The 19,624-nt window shown below is 42.0% G+C and overlaps 1 protein-coding gene across 2 annotated transcripts in view; it reads left to right on the top strand.

Moving 5' to 3' along the window:
- Positions 1 to 224: 224 nt before the first annotated feature.
- Positions 225 to 19,624, top strand: part of DYRK1A (dual specificity tyrosine phosphorylation regulated kinase 1A) — a 103,897-nt gene continuing 84,497 nt past the window's right edge. Inside the window, exon 1 of one of the 2 annotated variants that reach the window (XM_035116837.3) lies at positions 225 to 923. The gene's annotated coding sequence lies outside the window, so the exon portion shown is untranslated. Of the gene's footprint in view, positions 924 to 14,994; positions 15,014 to 19,624 lie in introns of those variants that run through there. The other variant, XM_035116838.3, reaches the window with a different exon arrangement.

Here is a 19,624-nt window from a genome sequence, read left to right as displayed (position 1 = left end):
CTCTTCTCGTCGCCATTTTGTCAGTTGGACTTTTTTTTTTTTGAAAAAAAAAATCCTTCCCGCCCGAATTATAACTTTACACTGGTTCATCTCCTTTCGGATTTTTTCGGGGAGGAAGCGGAAGAATTACCCCGCTTTGGGCCGCGGTAGCGAGGCGAAGCGGGGTGAGCGTGCGTGTAGACAGGAGTGCTCCGAAGTGCAGTTCCAGAGAAGCCGGCTCGGCGGCATCAGCAGCAGCAGCGCTCGGGAGGGGGAGGAGAGCGGGGGGCTGACTGACTGACTGGCTGGCAGGCAGGGAGGGGGCGCGAGGGAGAGGGAGCGAGCAAGCGAGAGCGAGAGAGGGAGAGCGAGGAGTTCCCGGGGGCTCGGTTCAGCGCTGCGCTCCCCTTCTCGCCCGCGCCGCTCTTGCGCTCTCCGCTCTGCTTGGCCTGGGCTCAAGCAGCAGACGAAGCTGAGGTGCCGCCGCGCCGTGTCCGGGCCCCGCTGCCGATCGCTGCGCAGGTTTGGAACGCGCGCCATTTTGTGAGCGATAGAAAATCTGCCCGGCCAGGAAACGCCGCGGATCCGCCCGCCCGGCCGGGCTGCCCTCCTCCCGCAAGAGGGAGGTGGGTTGTGGGCTCCGCTCCGGGGCCGAGGCCCTGCTCTGCTCCCTTTCTGCACAGGGCCCGAGCGTGGCGGACTAAGCGAGGCAAGCCGGCTGAGGAGGAGGAGGACTGCGGAGACGTTGGCTGGGCTGGGCCGCTGGCTGAGGCGGGGAATGAAGTGAACCCACCACCACCACCCGCCGCTCCTGCTTGCTGCTGCTGCCGCCCCCGACCGCCCCCTCCCTCCTTGCATCCCGAGAAAGGAGGCCTCGGTCAGGGGCAGGACGACGACTGCGGCCCCCGGACGCGGACTAGAGGCGGCCACCGCCCCACACACGGGTAAGCGGCAGGGCCTCTGGCAGCGGGGCCGCCGACTCAACGGCACAGGGAGAGGGGCCGCTGCCATTTTGAAGAGGGAATCTTGGCCACCCCGGTGGGGAGGAGAAGGAGGTGGCCGACCCAGCGGGAGGAAAGGCAGATGCCGGCTTTCCCTCCACCCGCCGTTACTCTCCGGCTAGGCCTGGAAAGGCGAGGGCAAGCTCCGTCCGTGCTCTAAATCGTGAAGGTGACGGCTGAGGCCTGCGAGACCCTTCCCACCTGGCTATGGGATTGGTCCTGAGAGCCCGGCGTCGCCGGTACCTGGGCCAGGATGGCAGAGGGGAGAAAGGAAGAAGTTTCCTTCGTAACCCCCTGGGCAAGTGGCGGAAAGTCAGCAGCTCTCAGATAGCACCTGTTGTAGGGATACGGGTGGTTTTTAGGTGCTCCTCAGTAGGTACCTGGTTGACTGGTATGGAAATCGGGTTTGGCCATGGGAACTCTGGTGTTTCCTGTCACGCCAGGGTCACTGTACCATGTACTCTGTCACTCAGGGAGGGTTTCATTCCCTTGCCAAAGACGCCAGGAGCAAAAATAATTCATCTGAATTGGATGCTACTGACATGTGGTGGTGGGGTGAAATCAGTTATCCCAACTAGAATAAGCATCTCCCAAATGATTAGGTTCTCATTCTTTAATTGCATTTTATGCCGATCCCAAATTGCTTTCACTAGGAAGTAGATTTTATTGCAAAGGGACTTGCTTCCAAATGAGTATGCTGCACATTTTAGTTGAGTCTATACTTAACTAAATGGGTAAAGGGTTTCCCTATCAAGACCCTTTGATTAGCTGTCTGGTTACTGTTCAGTTATCAAAAAACAATCTGTTAAGATAACCTAGAGATTAACTAATATAGTTCACTTGTTAATCTTATGTATATTCTCTATATGGTATGTACATTCACTAAAGCAATTTTTAAGTGAATACTATTTCTGGATTTCACATAGACAAGAAGTTGAACTCTCAGGATGCAAAGGTGGAAGTCCCATTGAATTAAGTGGGACACTTCCCATTAAATTGAATGGAACTTCTGAGTAAACATGCATGGGATTGTATTGTTGACATACAGATGTTGTGATGATAATCTCATCACTGGAGAAAATTAGTTTAATATGAACCTGATTCTTCATAGAACTTGCCTGAAACTATTAAGAGAGAGAACCCATTCCTTGCCAGAAAGGTTGGCACCTTAAGCTTATAAACTTGCTCTAGTACATTTGCTTGTGTTGACCGAAGGACATGAAAGATGTTGCTGTGAGCACTCAGTTTGCCCCATCCTGTGATCTTTGCTGGCAAAGCAACTTTTCAGATGGGGTGCACTGTATGCTTTGCATATTTAAAAAATCTGTTAGGTGGTGTTGACAGGTAAGGAAGGCTATACATGTCAAGAAATTGTTCTGAACTATTCTGATAGAGAAATGTTTCATTTTTGTATTTAAATAGAGAATAATTTATGCTACAAAACACAATGTTTTGCAGATTTTGAATTTTAATGTTGACTGTGTTGTCAAGGGTGTACTCTTAGCCAGGAAGCTGTATTGAAAACTACAGCCTTCAGTACTGTATCAGTGCTATCAGTTAGGAGAATAGTTCACTTTGCACAGCCTTATAAAAGCTTCAATTCTAACCATGCTTACTGGGAAGTAAAGACTTGCTTATGAGTAGATAAAGAACAGCACATAGACAGTTCATATAAACTCATTCAATTTATATATAGTTTTAAATTATAGTTAAATTCTTTCATTTCTGTTTAATTTTTTTATTTTGTGAAAGCATGGTTGCAGACGTTAGATGCTTCAGTAACTGAAGTCTAAAATCAATGAATTACAGTGCATTCTTGTTCATATTTACTTAGAAGCAAGTTTAGCTGTTTTCATTGTGGTTTATTTCCCAGCAAGTATGTTTAAAATTGCACGTGAAAGGTCTAGTTAGTCATATTCAAAGTAGCCCCATTGAAGTAAATGGACTTAATTGATTTCAGTGGGTCTACTCTGAGTGTAACTTAGTTGGATAGCACCCTAACTTGGAGCTGTCTTCTTTTGGAGTCTTGGAAGGAATTCCATTCTGCTTTGCCAGACTATAGTATTGTTTCAAGAATTATAAAACTAATGCATGTCATGGTAAAATGCATGGTATAACCCAGTTATACTGTGTGTAAACTTTTGAACCAAAGTTAACATGTCTGTTTAGACAATTCTTCTAAACTCTTCTAAGTCTGAGTTAAATTGTCATGGTTGTTGTTTTCCTGCACAGAACAGGACAGTTAGAAGAAAGTTAGAAAGTAGACTGGCATTGTGATGCCATACAGTAATTTAGACTGCCCATCTTCTAAAATACATTTTCATGCAACTCTCTGGAACCCACCGAGAAGATTAGGGGAAGGTTTATTATGGAGGAAGGAGAGGAAGGGATAGTTTCATTGCATGAGTGGTAGTATTCAAACTAAGTTATTTCAAACTAAGTTCTGTTCAGAAATTCAAAATATTATGAAATTGATAAAAACATGGAATAAAGAAAAGTTATTTTTACAGCTCTATGCTGTGCATGTTTATTCAGAAATAAGTCCCACTGAGATCAGAGGGGCTTGCTCCCTGGTAAGCATGTTTAGGATTGCAGCCTCGATATCCTTTTTAAGAACAGTTGCACAAAGTAAAGTTTGAAAGTTCTTATAATTGGCTGCTACTCTTGTCCTTAGTTTACTTTCAAAGAGATTTTGTCAGGTTTAATCTGGCTATAGTTTTTCTAATGACTGGGAATTTCCTTGCCTTAATCCTTAGTAGATATTTGTAATACATATCGTTATGTACTGTATTGGTAATTTTGGTATTGAAACTTGTGAAAATGAGTTTTAACTTTTGTAATAATGACACAAAAGAGGTTATGATATTGAATGAAATTATATAATTGTACAGGTATCTTAGTTTTATGCAATAATTTTGGAACAGTTTTATTTTGCATTACTGTTTTTTGTTTTTTAAGAACTTAATGAAAGTAAGTATCTCAGAGATGATTTCCTTCCCTACAGACCTTCTTGAGTGTTAAGCTCAGCAGTGGGGGCCATCTTGGTAGTTTGGTTGTCCTCGGAAGCTTGGGGGAGGGGGCATTTTCTGTGGAAGCCCCTAAATTGTGGAACTCCTGTCCCACAGAGGTATGTCTGGTACCTTTGCTATACAGTTTTTGGACAATGCTGAAAACACCTTTTTACCCTGACATTTGATATCTAAGGTGTATATTTTTAGGAATCACCCTACTTCTGTGGCTATAAAGTTTTGAATGGTTGTAAACTTTTTAATGTTGCATTTTAAATTGTTGTGACGCACCCTGGGACCTTAGGGTAAAGGGTGAGTAATAAATAAAATTAATAACATTTATCTTACTAATTATGTAGAAGGTGCACAGTATACCGTATTTTCCTGTGTATAAGACTAGAGTTTTTTTCCCTAAAAAAGAATGTCAAAAATAAGGGGCGTCTTATACATGGGGCCATCTCCCCCCATTTTCTTAAATCCGAGTCCCCCAAAATAGGGGGCGTCTCATACATGGGGGCATCTTATAGATGGAAGAATATGGTAGTCACTGACAAGTTAGATAAAGTTGAATGCTGTTGAAATCAGTGAATTCTACTGAACTCAGTCCTGTACATGTCTACTTAGAAGACAGCTGCATTGCATTTGATAGTACTTACTCCTTGGTAGGGTTAGTATAGTATTGTAGCCTCAATGTATACAACTAATAGTATTTTCTTTTGAAGACAGTGTATGTTGGCTTCAAGAAAAATTTACCTGCAGATCTTTCGGAACAAACATTGCTCATGGAGGTTTAAAAGTCAAGTCTGGCATTATTAAATCAGGAACACATAGACATGTGTCTCACAAGGTGCTATGTTCAGTACGGTAGTTTAGGAAAGTGAACCAAAGTTTCTTTAATCATGGTCTGGTTCTAGCTGTCAGCTAGGAGTTCAGAAGAGCTTAACAACCTTATTAATGCTAAACTTCAGTGGTCAGAATTCTGGACTTTATCATTGGTCTTTAAAGTCAGTGGTCATAAAGTCTTACTTGCACTGCAGACAGAAGTTTAATACTGTAGTATTATACACAGGAAGGCAAAGTCTGGCCATTGGTTATCTAGCTCAGTATTATCTACTCCAGGGGTAGGCAACCTCAGGCCCATGGGCCGGATGCGGCCCAATCGCCTTCTCAGTCCGGCCCGCGGACAGTCCTTGTTTTTACATGAGTAGAATGTGTCCTTTTATTTAAAATGCATCTCTAAGTTATTTGTGGGGCCTGCCTAGTGTTTTTACATGAGTAGAATGTGTGCTTTTATTTTAAAATGCACCTCTGGGTTATTTGTGGGGCATAGGAATTCGTTCATTTTTTCCCTTCAAAATATAGTCCGGCCCACTGCATGGTCTGAGGGACGGTGGACCGGCTCACGACTGAAAAAGGTTGCTGATCCCTGATATATTTTGAGAGGCAGTGGCTCTTCAGGGTTTTAGGCAGGGTTCTCTCCCAACCCTATCTGGAGACACCCGGGGATTCAAAGTAGGACCTTCTGTGTGAAATCAGGTGCTCTATCACTGAGCCCGAACCCTTCCCTATTTTGAAGCAAACTAAAGTTTTCAGTTAAGTGTAAAATGATGCATGTTAGCACATAAATTTTCACTAATTTTCAGTAGGTCTACTCTGATTATGATTAAATTGGCTATCTCTCAGCTGTATGCTGATGGATGTTCAAACTGGTAGTAGTGACTAAACAGGAAAGGGAATGTGGGGTTCTGGTAGGTAGCTCAATGAAAATGTCAACCCAGTGTGCGGCAGCTATGAAAAGGGTGAATTACATGCTATTTGTTGTTAGGAAAGGGATTGAAAATAAGATAGCCACTATTGTAATGCAGTTATACTGTGTATGCTGTGGCCAAACTTGAATTACTGTGTACAGTTTTGGCCACCACATTTCAAAAACCATACTGTAAAGCTGGAAAAGGTACAAAAAAGGCCATCCAGAATGATCAGAGGGCTGGAACTCATTTACTATGAGCAGTGTTAGAAATTAGCCAGGTGCCAGGTGTGTTTTGCAACCACATAGAGATATCTCCACCTGACTGGCTTTTCCAGCTTGCTTAAGCAGGTAAGCAGAATAGCTTATTTATTGCATTTATTGGCCACCTTTTTCCTCTAAGGAGTACATGGTCCATCCTGATCCTCAGTTAATCCCTATAGTGACCCTGTGTGGTAGGTTAAGAGGCTGTGGCTGACTCCAGGGTCGCTCAGTGAGCTTCATGACTGAGTGGGGATTTGAATCCTGATCTCCAAGGTCCTAATCTGACACTCTAACCACTACACCGCACTGGCTTCCTAGGGTACTTCTGTTATGGGGCAGCTATATAAATCAAGTAGGTAAATAAACATGGGGAAAGCAAAATGTCACTTAGAGAAGGATCCGAAATATTTTTTTGGAAGTTCGAATTTGTTTTATTCTGGATTGTTATATTTGATGTTTTAATGTATTGTAAACCACTTAGACATTTTACTTTAAAATACAAAGCAATATATAAATAAAATGAATAATATTATTCATAATAAACATCACTGGGGGGATGGTGTCTAGTTGTGACAACCATAACCCAGGTTGAAGGTGCCATTTGGCGATTTGCTTATACTGCATATCTGAATTTCTAACACTAACTATGAGAAAAGGCTACAATGTTTCAGACTTCTCAGTTGAGAAAAAAGGTGGCCAAGGGGATCTATATAAAAGCATTCATAGTTTGAAGAAGTGGATAGAAAGAAATCTTCTCTCCCCTCCTAATTCTAGGGGTTTGCAAAAGATTCAAGCTAGACGAATGAGAGTACTTCATAAAATGCACAATTAATTTATAGAATTTGCTGTCACAAGATGTGGTTGGGTACTATCTTAGATAGCTATAAAAGGGGATTAGACAAATTCATAGAGTATAAGCCTGTCAATGGCCACTAGTCATTGATGGCTATACTGTATGGAATTTCCAGTATTAGTGGTACAGTATGTGTTTAAGTATTTGTTGTTGAGGAGCATCAATGGGATAGTGCTGTTGCTTTTAAGCCTGGCTCTGGAATTCCAAGAGGCATCTCAGTGCACTGTGGGATATGGGAAGCTGGACTATATGGACCTTTAATCTCAGATGGTAGAGTTCAAGTTAAGTTCACAAGTTATTTACCATTATTTTTTGTTAATATACAGTGGGCCCGTCTGCATGGCGTATTAAGATGTAGCTAAAAACAAACCATGGTGTAGTTAATGGGCAGCGTACTTGCACATGCTCCAATAAAGCTCTTGCTCTGCTCCTATCCCACTCACACTGCATCATTGGAAAACAAATATGTGATGTCTGAACCCAGGCTTTCAGTTTCTCTCTCTAAATGAACAGTGAGCAGTAAGTCAGGAATAAACCTTGATAATTGCTTGTGGCTTGTTTGGGGAGAAACAAACTGAAAGTCTGAGTTCAGATATAATCACAAAGCCAGACTCTGGCTTGTTCTCAACAGTGCAGAGTAGCAAGAGTGGAACAGCAGCAGAATGAAAAACTCTTGAGCAACGTGCGCTAGTGGCATGCTGTGTGTTCACTTTAAACCATGTTTTGTTTTTAACAGTTGTTGAACATGACATGTGGACATGACATTGTAGAGCTTAAATAAAGTGCATGGGTTGAAAAAGGGGATTGAATATTATATATATATATATATATATATATATATATATATATATATATATATATATGAGATAGGCCTTAAAGACCTTAAGTTGTACCTTGGTTGCCGAATGCCTTGGAACTCGTACGTTTCGGCTCCTGAACTATTGAAAACCGGGAGTGAGTGTTCCGGTTTTCAAACGATTTTCAGAAGCCGAACATCTGGTGTGGCTTCTGCAGCTTCCGATTAGCTGCAGGACGCTCCTGCAGCCTATCAGAAGCCATGTCTTGGTTTTTTAACAGACTCCCGGACGCATTCCGTTCGAGAACCAAGGTCCGACTGTACTTAATTGGAATTGTGGTTTTTGATGTGATTCTGTATATAGCTGTGATTTCCGCATTGCTGGGGTGTACTAGATGACCCTTTTGGTCCCTCCCAACTCTACAATTCTATCATTCTGTATTAAGTTATGGCCACTGCCTTAGATGGTTTAAAAAGAAGATTCAATACACTATCAGTAGCAATTGACTATGATACTAAAATGGAACTTCCAAGTTGTTCTATGCTGATGAGCTTACTGGAAGCATGTGACTGATCACTGTGGAAAAGGAATGTTGTCTTATATGGACTGTACTGCTCTTATGATCAGGCTATAAGCAGTTTTTTTAAAGGAATTTTCTTTGAATTATGTTTAAAATCTGAGTATGAGAGAATCTAACTGAAACTTTAATTTTTAGAAAAGAACAGATCGTTTTAAAACCCTGCCAGTCAACTTGTGGTCTATCTTTTCCTTTTCCTTTACACAAATGCTCGCTAAACATTCAAAGTCCCTTTACCGGGTTTCTGTTCCTTCACAATTATTAATTTTTCTATCCCTGCCTCAGCTCCACTTCTCTTTCTCCCCTTCACTCTAACCATCAAGGGACCCCCCCCCCCCATCTTCCACATTTGCAAACTGCCGCTATTTTTCTCACTCCCCATCCCAGTTCTTATTCCCATTTTGCCTGGGGACAACATGCAAAAGTGGGAATGTCAAGTTGTAGTTAGTTAATTGGAGAAAGGCCAGTGACATAGGACAGTCCATCCCTTTAGTATGAATGAAACTTTGTTCCCTGGCAGGCAAATGCAAGAATTAAAAACTTCCGTAGTTGCTCTGTCTAAACATAGAATGTAGTTATGATCAACCATGCTTTATGTTTTATGTAAGCTGCACAAAAGTAACAAAAGTGTGCATGTGCAGGAAAGCTTATACCTAAAACTACTTAGTTGGTTTCTAAGGTGCTACTTTGTAATTTTCTTTTGGAATGATTCTTTTAAAGATGTTCTTGGATCATATAATTTTTTGAAGACTTGGTTCTTTTAAGGTAGTTTTTTGTTTTTAAAAAAGAGTCTTTTTAACTATCTTTTTAAAGAATTGTTTTAATTTATTTTGACAAAAGTAACAGTAACTGATTATTTTTATGAAAATTTATTTACTACTTCATTATGAGCAGTAATAGCTGCTAAAATGCTTTTAAAAGTCCATTTATGAGCTTGACTGCTCTTTAACTTGTGTGACTTTTCTTGCTTATTATTGAATATTCAAATTTACAACTGACTGCTTTAGTGAACAAAAAATGTCAGGGTTTAGTGAACAAAAAACATCAGGTTATGCATGCAGGGATTTCATGTACTACTTGTAGGTTCATGAGGGGAGGTGGATCTGGAACTTCTGAAAGTTGTGTCTGTTTTAGATAGCTGATTGGGGTGAAGTGGCTGATCTATGGGACAAAATTGCTGGCTATAGAGAAATCACTTTTCAAAAGGCAGTTCCAACTCATGAGGGGGGAGGAGTAGGTAATGTACTGGGGAAATTTTGCAGAGTCAAGAAGCAAAGCAGGAATGGGCCTGAGTAGAATGAGTTGGAAAATATATGAGCTGTCTGCAGTAGGTGGTTGTAGGTGGCACATAGTGCTGTTTCTTTCTTAGATAGAACTTTTATCTGGACTATACGCTGCATAATATTGATGCAAGAAAAGACTAGTAGAGCCTTCTGCTCTGGTGCATACTTCTTGTTCACAATTACTGGTATGAATAATTCTCTTGTGAACTAGAAAAGTGTAGCTGTTTTTGTGGCCCTGGCATTTTGCAGCTGAAGTAGTTCTGCCTCCCAGCATCCATGTGTGGCACCTGTTTATCTTTTAAGTGTGAGCACATGTGTAGGTATTGCTCTTTAAGTGTTCAGTGCATGGACACTTGGGGTCAGTGTTAGACACTCAGATATATAATCTGATCGCCAAATGGCACCTTAAACCTGGGTTATGGTCACCGCAATAGAATATATAGGCACCATTTTTCCCCCCAATGGGGTGTTGTTATTGTCATTACGGTATTGTTAATTTCATTTCTACACTGATTTATATTTTGAAGAACAAATCTCAAAGCAGTTTACAACATTTTAAAATATCAAAAAATTAGACTAAAACAAACCCAGGCTTCAAGGAAAATATTTCAGATCCTTCTCTAAGTGACATTTTGTTTTCCCTAGTCACCAGCCTGTCACCCAGAGATTTTTTTGTTGTTTAGTCGTTTAGTCGTGTCCGACTCTTCGTGACCCCATGGACCATAGCACGCCAGGCACTCCTGTCTTCCACTGCCTCCCGTAGTTTGGTCAAACTCATGTTCGTAGCTTCGAGAACACTGTCCAACCATCTTGTCCTCTGTCGTCCCCTTCTCCTAGTGCCCTCAATCTTTCCCAACATCAGGGTCTTTTCCAAGGATTCTTCTCTTCTCATGAGGTGGCCAAAGTATTGGAGCCTCAGCTTCACGATCTGTCCTTCCAGGGAGCACTCAGGGCTGATTTCCTTAAGAATGGATAGGTTTGATCTTCTAGCAGTCCATGGGACTCTCAAGAGTCTCCTCCAGCACCATAATTCAAAAGCATCAATTCTTCGGCGATCAGCCTTCTTTATGGTCCAGCTCTCACTTCCATACATCACTACTGGGAAAACCATAGCTTTAACTATACGGACCTTTGTCGGCAAGGTAATGTCTCTGCTTTTTAAGATGCTGTCTAGGTTTGTCATTGCTTTTCTCCCAAGAAGCAGGCGTCTTTTAATTTCGTGACTGCTGTCACCATCTGCAGTGATCAAGGAGCCCAAGAAAGTAAAATCTCTCACTGCCTCCATTTCTTCCCCTTCTATTTGCCAGGAGGTGATGGGACCAGTGGCCATGATCTTGGTTTTTTTGATGTTGAGCTTCAGACCATATTTTGCGCTCTCCTCTTTCACCCTCATTAAAAGGTTCTTTAATTCCTCCTCACTTTCTGCCATCCAGGTTGTGTCATCTGCATATCTGAGGTTGTTGATATTTCTTCCGGCAATCTTAATTCCTGCTTGGGATTCATCTAGTCCAGCCTTTCGCATGATGAATTCTGCATATAAGTTAAATAAGCAGGGAGACAATATACAACCTTGTCGTACTCCTTTCCCAATTTTGAACCAATCCGTTGTTCCATATCCAGTTCTAACTGTAGCTTCTTGTCCCACATAGTGATTTCTCAGGAGACAGATGAGGTGATCAGGCACTCCCATTTCTTTAAGAACTTGCCATAGTTTGCTGTGGTCGACACAGTCAAAGGCTTTTGCATAGTCAATGAAGCAGAAGTAGACGTTTTTCTGGAACTCTCTAGCTTTCTCCATAATCCAGCGCATGTTTGCTATTTGGTCTCTGGTTCCTCTGCCCTTTCGAAATCCAGCTTGCACTTCTGGGAGTTCTCGGTCCACATACTGCCTAAGCCTGCCTTGTAAAATTTTAAGCATAACCTTGCTAGCGTGTGAAATGAGGGCAATTGTGCGGTAGTTGGAGCATTCTTTGGCACTGCCCTTCTTTGGAATTGGGATGTAGACTGATCTTCTCCAATCCTCTGGCCATTGCTGAGTTTTCCAAACTTGCTGGCATATTGGGTGTAGCACCTTAACAGCATCATCTTTTAAAATTTTAAATAGTTCAGCTGGAATATCATCACTTCCACTGGCCTTGTTATTAGCAGTGCTTTCTAAGGCCCATTTGACTTCACTCTCCAAGATGTCTGGCTCAAGGTCAGCAACCACACTACCTGGGGTATACGAGACCTCCATATCTTTCTGGTATAATTCCTCTGTGTATTTTTACATGGTCACAATTGGACTTGTGCCAGCCGCAAAACTTGTCTGGTGCCTGACTAATTTCTAACACTGCTTGGGGTGGAGACATATTGGTCATGAAATATTAAGGGTGCAGCTACCAACATGACCCTGCTCCTCCATTGATACACGAGAACCCTTTGCATGTTGATAGTTCAGTTTTTCTGTGAAAGGAATCTTTAGTATTGAGGAGCATTCCGTTATGTGAAGTACTATGGCCTAGATACAGATACACTCCCTAGGTGAGAATTAGGCCAGAGTCTGTTAATGAGAGGAGAAAGTTTATATCGGGCCACGGTCACTCACAGTGGATAGGAGTAAGATGCAGAGCCAGTAAAACTACTTTGGCATAAGGACACCTGGAATACTGTGTCCAATTCTGGACACTACAACTTAAGAAGGATGTTGACAAGCTGGAACATGTGCAGAGGAGGGCAACCAAGATGATCAAGGGTCTGAAATAAAGCCTTATGAGGAAAGTGAAGGAGCTGGGTATGTTTAGCCTGGAAAAGAGGAGACTGAGAGGAGATATGATAGTCATGTTCAAATATCTTAAGGACTGTCACATGGAAGAGGGAGCATGCTTATTACCTCCTGCTCTTGAGGGTAGCTCAAGGCATTGTCTTCAAGTTACAAGAAGGGATATTCTGACTAAACATTTGAAAAAACTTTCTGACAATAAGAGCTGTTCGGCATTGCAACAGACTCCCATGAGAGGTGGTGGACTATTATTCCTTTGAGGTTTTTAAGCAGAGGTTGGATGATCATCTGTCATGGATGCTTTAGCTGAGATTTCTGCATTGCAGGGGGCTGGACTAGATGACCCTTGAGTCCCTACCAACTCTTAAGATTCTATGAGGCCTATAGTTTCCCATGGAAAGAGCAGGACTTAGGCTCTTTGTGGGAATCTTTCTGTAGCTGGTGATACCGATATATGGTCTGGCTCAGACCAGTGTTCAGAATTCCCCAGGCCAGTGGTTCCCAACAGGTGGTCCGGGGACCCCCAGGGGTCCGCGAGCTATGCCAGAGGGGTCCGCAAGATGCTATTAGAATAAAAAATATATTAAATATATTTCGTATGATAACAGATTTTTTGTTTTGGCCGCTTCCTGCATAAGCAGAGTCTAGCGCAAAACTAGAATTAGATAGAGGCAGTAGTTCTGCTGTATGCCGTTAGGTGGCGCTTTACAAACACTACTGTTTTGCAAAGAGGCAGCGCGCACATTTTACTAACGCTCACCTCCCCAAGATGCTTTGCGCGCGTCGGCTTCATTTGTGCGCTACTGCGCAGGTACCCTGTCTTCTCCATTCCCCTCCCTCCTCCCTGGCGCGCGCTGCCTCTTTGCAAAACAGCAGTGTTTGTAAACAAAGCGTTGTTTTTCGTGGAAGCTACAGTTCGCGTAGTTAAAAATGGACCGTTGGTTAAAAAGTGGTTCGTTAAAACGACAAAGGCCTACAGATGAAGAGGAAGAACTGTAAAAAACGTATAAATATAAAATATAAAAAGACTCTTAATTTGGCTCTCACTTTTTAATTTTAGGATTAGGAATTAATGGGGGTCCTTGTCACAATAGCGGCTCGATGAGGGGTCCTCGAGAAAATTTTGTTGGGAACCCCTGCCCCAGGCATGTTTTGTGACTGGCATGGGTCCAATTGCGACAAAGTGGAGATTTCTAGAGGCGTTTCTCTCTCTCTCTCCCCTCCCCTCCCCCACCTCACAGTTGCAGTATTAATTCATGTGTTGGGGGGGGACCTGTAATTTGTAAAATGTGCAACTGAATTGTTAAATATATTAACGTTGACGGTGTGCACAATTAATTTACTGTATTGTTTTGCAGTCTTGCCCACCCCACCGCCCCAGGTGTCTAGACATTCTATTGTGGCAACTGAAACCTAGATTTAAGGTGCCATTTGGCAAATAGCTTACATATCTGAGTTTGTAATGCTGGTTCAGATGCTTTGCAATCAATGTTTGGGTGATTAAAAGTAAGCTGTAATGAGCTCTGGGCTTATACATTCACCACTCCTCCTTGTCTGTGTATGCAAGAAAGAGAGTGAAAGCTCCTGCTTCAATTTTAGATTAAACCACTGTTCCAAATTATGCATGGGCTTGGGTTATTATGCCTTGTTTTAACCAAAGTTTAAATAAATTAAGAATACATTGTGATTTCATATCCTGGTTTGTTCAGTAACTTTGGTCAGAACAAGCCACAGTTCCCTAGATTTGAATGTGACATGGAATTGTGGTTAGTTCTAGAGTAAAAGTGGAAGCTTTCACTCTTCTTCTTGCACATAAAAAAAGCAGGGAAAGGGAAGCCCATAAGCTTTTGCTGCAACTTGTTCCCTGTCACCTAAACCTAAATCTGTAGGATCTACTAAATCTAATCTAGAATTTAGGTGATGGTGTAAACTGGTGATTAATATCAGATACTGTTACTTGACACAATAGTTGTATGTAATATTTTCAGATATTCTTTCATATATAGGCAACCGTGTTTCGGGAAGCTTTTAATGTTTGATCCTTTAATGTGTTCCTTTATACTTTGTTGGAAACTGCCAGAATGGTTGCGGCAACCTAGTCAGATGGGTAGGTGTAATGGTGCTGTTGTGGCTACTCTTGAGTAAAGATGCCTGAGTCCGCTCTGTCTTTAAGAGTTTTATTGTGCATAGTATTTGCAGTGCAGAGAGAGCAGAAAACATGACCTCTCAGTCACTCGCAGAATCCGGGAGTGGACGTTTCCTGTTATGTGCCCAGCATAAGAGTTTGGGCACCCCGAAATGCCCCCCGACCTTACGTTTGGTGGCGCGCCTTAATTCGGGTGCTGGAAGGGGCTGCCTGCTCCCCTCCACCTGTTGGTCTGGGTGTTGCAACGGCTCTCTAGCATAGCTGAGCCCTGACGCCCCCAACTCACTCACTAATATTAACTTCTCCTACATTCTGATCTCATATACAGTGGAACCTTGGTTCTTAAACGGCTTAGTTGATGAACAAATTGGCTCCTGAACGGCAAAAACCCGGAAGTAAGTGTTCTGGTTTTTGAATGTTTTTCGGAAGCCGAATGTCCGATGCAGCTGTTGGTTATTGTTTTCAGGGCCCCTGCACCAATTGGAAGCTGCGCCTTGGTTTTCGAATGTTTCAGAAGTCGAATGGACTTCCGGAATGGATTACGTTTGAGAACCAAGGTACCACTGTATTAGGATTCCTCTGTTTGCTTACTTCGGGGTAAGTCTCTGTGCATTTGAATCTTCCAAAACTTTTGAGGTTCACTGTTGTGTAAATATATCTGCTTTCAGACACCCACAGCATTAATCTGGGATTATCAATATTTAATAAAATGTGGGACCCAGGTGGCGCTGTGGTTAAACCACTGAGCCTAGGGCTTGCTGATCAGAAGGTCGGCGGTTCGAATCCCTGTGACGGGGTGAGCTCCCGTTGCTTGGTCCCAGCTCCTGCCAACCTAGCAGTTCGAAAGCACGTCAAAATGCAAGTAGATAAATAGGAACCGCTACAGCGGGAAGGTAAACGGCGTTTCCATGTGCTGCTCTGGTTTGCCAGAAGCGGCTTTGTCATGCTGGCCACATGACCTGGAAGCTATACGCCGGCTCCCTCGGCCAATAATGCGAGATGAGCGCGCAACCCCAGAGTCGGTCACGACTGGACCTAATGGTCAGGGGTCCCTTTACCTTTATACCTTGTGGTAACTATTTTTATCCATGTAAGATAGGGTAAAATAAGGTTGCTGTGTTAAAAACCTGTGCCCCATGTATGTTCTTGTTTAATTTCTATGCCTGGCTAGACTGCAGGGAGGTACATTGATTCACCAAATGGATTTGGCATGATTCCGGTTTGCACAAGGAGTTTTATTATACAGTCATACCTCCGTTTACGACCACAATTGGTTCCGGGGAGCCGGTTGCTCCCCGAGTTCGTGGCTCCTCGTTTCTGCGCGTGCGCAAAGCGCCGATAGAGCGCTTCTGCGCATCCGAGTGCCGCGGAACCGGATGTAAACACTTCCGGGTCCGCGGTGGTCGGAAACTGAAGCGGTTGCAAACAGAGGCGGTCACAAACCGAGGTTTGACTGTACAGTGGTACCTCTGTTTAAGTACACAATTGGTTCCGGAAGTCTGTACTTAACCTGAAGCGAACTTTCCCATTGAAAGTAATGGAAAGTGGATTAATCCGTTCCAGACAGTCCGCGGAGTATTTAAACTGAAGCGTATTTAACCTGAAGCAAACTTTCCCATTGAAAGTAATGGAAAGTGGATCAATCCGTTCCAGATGGGTACACGGAGTACTCAACCTGAAGCGTACTTAACCCGAAGTATGAGTGTAATTGGTTCTGGAAGTCTGTACTTAACCTGTAGCATACTTAACCTGAAGCAAACTTTACCATTGAAAGTAATGGAAAGTGGATTAATCCGTTCCAGATGGGTCCGCGGAGTACTTAAACCGAAAGTACTCAAACCGAAGCGTACTTAAACCGAGGTATGACTGTAGTTTTGTTTTAAAGAGGATTGCAACATCTCACAAGGAAAGCAGGGTAGGGTATTCTGACTACAGTATATAACTGAAACAGCTGTTACATACTATAACATACGGTAGTTTTATATGCCAAGTAAAGATTAGTTACTTTGTACATTTTAGTTTTACGCTAATATAAAGGAAATAGTTTCAATATGAAGAAGGGGAAATTGAATTTCTGTCATAAACTAGAGTGTTCTCTATGGTAAAGTGAATTTATTTGGTGTGTCTTCTACATGTCAAAAACATTGGCTAATTTATCTGTGCCAATTAATGACTGAAATAAGCAGTTATGGTGTGGCACACCTTAATGTTTCTCTTTTTCTTGCTGATGTCTGAAACCATGGTTTGATAGCAACCAGCATACCCCTTTTTTAAACAACTCTTTCTCATAACCTCTGCTAAGACCTTCAAAGCAACTTACAAAGTAATAATATAAAATCATATCAAAAGCTAAACAGCAAAATCCTAATAATTAAAGCCAGCAGAAAAATTTAAAACAAATGCAAAATTTTAATGTCAACACCCTTTGTGGTGACAGAAGCTTGGCAGAAAAAAAGTTTTAATCAGACATCCAAACATTTTAATAGAGTTGGCCTAATGGATTTCTGTTGGAAGGGAATTCCATAACACTGTTAGTGGTGGTACCTAAAGCAGCACTTCCCTTGGTGTACTTAATACAGTGGAGCAGGGAAGAGGCAGAACATATAGAACAGGATTGATTGATATTCCACCCTACAGAGGTTAGCAGGAACTGGAAATCTTTAATCAGGGCAATCTGCCCATGACAAAGGAGTTAGCAAAGGCTTCTTCCATTCTTTTTTCAAGAATAGCACCAGAGGTTTGATAGATTTTTTTTCCTTCTGAATTTACTCTTAAGTTGTACACAGAGTCCTTTCTCTCTAAGCTCTATCTCTCCCAGCTCAGGATGTCTCTTCATTTCTTCATACATGGCCTGATTCCACTCTTGCAACACCACAACTCTGTCATTTGGCTGTTTCATTTTTCTAAACACCTGCATAAAGAAATTCTCCATTTCACCATGTTGGATCTAGTTCTACCACTTTATCCCCCTGCTCTGGCAATCCTTCATCCATATTGTTTTCTGAAATCCCTGTGTCATCTTTAATTCCACTTTTGGTTTCATCCTTTTGTCCACTTTTATTCCCCATTTCATCAGTCTCAGCTCTACTTACTTTTATTTGCTCATCAAACAATTGCTGAAGGATGCCAACAGTCAATGAAATGTCAAACAACTTACATTGAATGTTACTGATCTTAACAATTTAGTCTCCACCTTATGATCTTCACAGCATTATCTCTTAACAAAACACTTTCCTTTCCCACAGAGGAAATATGAAGTGGCAAAATTACTTTCGATTTTGAGGCAACACTTTTGTTGGAAAAACAGAATTAAAAATAAAGATTCTTAGTCATCAGAACTCTCATGATTGTTTGAAACTTTCTTGGTTCAAATAATTAGACCATACTTTTTTCTGTCTTCAGCTCTTTAATGATAGACTCTTCTTAAAGCCAGCAATTAACTCACACACCTGATGTAAATTTCAACTGGCAAACAGAGAAACATTTTTTAAAAATACTTTTTTTCAGGACTCTTACGTGGCTTTTGGCCAGCATGTTGATTCCTCCGCTCTAAGCCATTTACCTCCATCCGAGATCCCAGACAGTTTCTCAGGCTCCAGACATAGAAAACAGCTTTTTTTCTGAGCCTCAGATGTTAATCCCCTGTTCACTCTTATCTCCAGAGTGAATTCTATATATTTATGTCTTGGATATAATCAATCACCATATAATTATTTCATCGGCAACCTGCCGACAGAAGACATTGAGTCTGCCATGTTTCTCCCCTGGAAGTCCATCCCATTGCTGCTTCTGACCCTTGCAAGTTCCATTATTTAGGGAGGGGCAACCCACTGCCCTCACAGACTTTTTTTTTACTGCCCCTTTCAGCTTTTGAACCAAGACACAGGAGTAGAGTTATAACACTGCTACCAATATCATGATATTCAGTTATTCCTACATTCCAAGTACCATTACACTGCATTTTAAAATTGTTTTATAAAACACTGAAGTAGTTTTCTACAGTAACCTCACCATTTAGGTTAAGTCAGTGCTTAGAGAGGAAGCAGCAAATTTTCTTTTTGTATCTGTCCAAACTCATGCATTCACATTTAAAGATAACATGTCGCAACAGCACAGCGTAATATATATTTTGCTCATGTTGTTGTTGTTTAGTCGGGTCCGACTCTTCGTGACCCCATGGACCATAGCACGCCAGGCACTCCTGTCTTCCACTGCCTCCCGCAGTTTGGTCAAACTCATGTTCGTAGCTTCGAGAACACTGTCCAACCATCTCGTCCTCTGTTGTCCCCTTCTCCTTGTGCCCTCCATCTTTCCCAACATCAGGGTCTTTTCCAGGGAGTCTTCTCTTCTCATGAGGTGGCCAAAGTATTGGAGCCTCAGCTTCAGGATCTGTCCTTCCAGTGAGCACTCAGGGATGATTTCCTTAAGAATGGATAGGTTTGATCTTCTTGCAGTCCATGGGACTCTCAAGAGTCTCCTCCAACACCATAATTCAAAAGCATCAATTCTTCGGCGATCAGCCTTCTTTATGGTCCAGCTCTCACTTCCATACATCACTACTGGGAAAACCATAGTTTTAACTATACGGACCTTTGTCGGCAAGGTGATGTCTCTGCTTTTTAAGATGCTGTCTAGGTTTGTCATTGCTTTTCTCCCAAGAAGCAGGCGTCTTTTAATTTCGTGACTGCTGTCGCCATCTGCATTTTGCTCATAAAAAACAAAAACTAATAATGGTGGAATACTGCTTCATTGTTATAATTTCTCTTTACATTCCAGTGCATATGAAATAACATCTTTTGCAAAGTGTGCATGCCAAGCAAAAAAGCAATCTCTTATTTGCCTGGCTAGTAAGGCTGATCTGTATATTATGCTATCCAGAAGTGTGCTGGCTAAGAGAACATCTTGCTTAAAAGTACCTCAGTGGTGAATTTTTAAAAATTTAAATCTGCTTCAAAAAGGCTAGTTCTACTGTCTTTCACTTATCCATGTGTTGAAGCCTGATATGATATAGGTTTACTTGTAGTGTCCCATTTTCATGGGGGATTACTTCCAAGTAAGTGTGTAGGATTGCAGCATTTGATGAATTGTCTTCATTTCTGATATTAGATTTTCATGATGTGAATAGTTAAGTTCCTCCTTTTTTTGCTGCTGTATTCTTTACTCTAGTCATGATTGAATTCACACGTTTTTCCCTTGAAGTGACATCTG

The sequence above is a fragment of the Zootoca vivipara genome, chromosome 4, assembly GCF_965207765.1.
Source record: "Zootoca vivipara chromosome 4, rZooViv2.hap1.1, whole genome shotgun sequence".
Lineage (NCBI taxonomy): Eukaryota > Metazoa > Chordata > Lepidosauria > Squamata > Lacertidae > Zootoca > Zootoca vivipara.
This window is presented reverse-complemented; position numbering and strand designations above follow the sequence as displayed.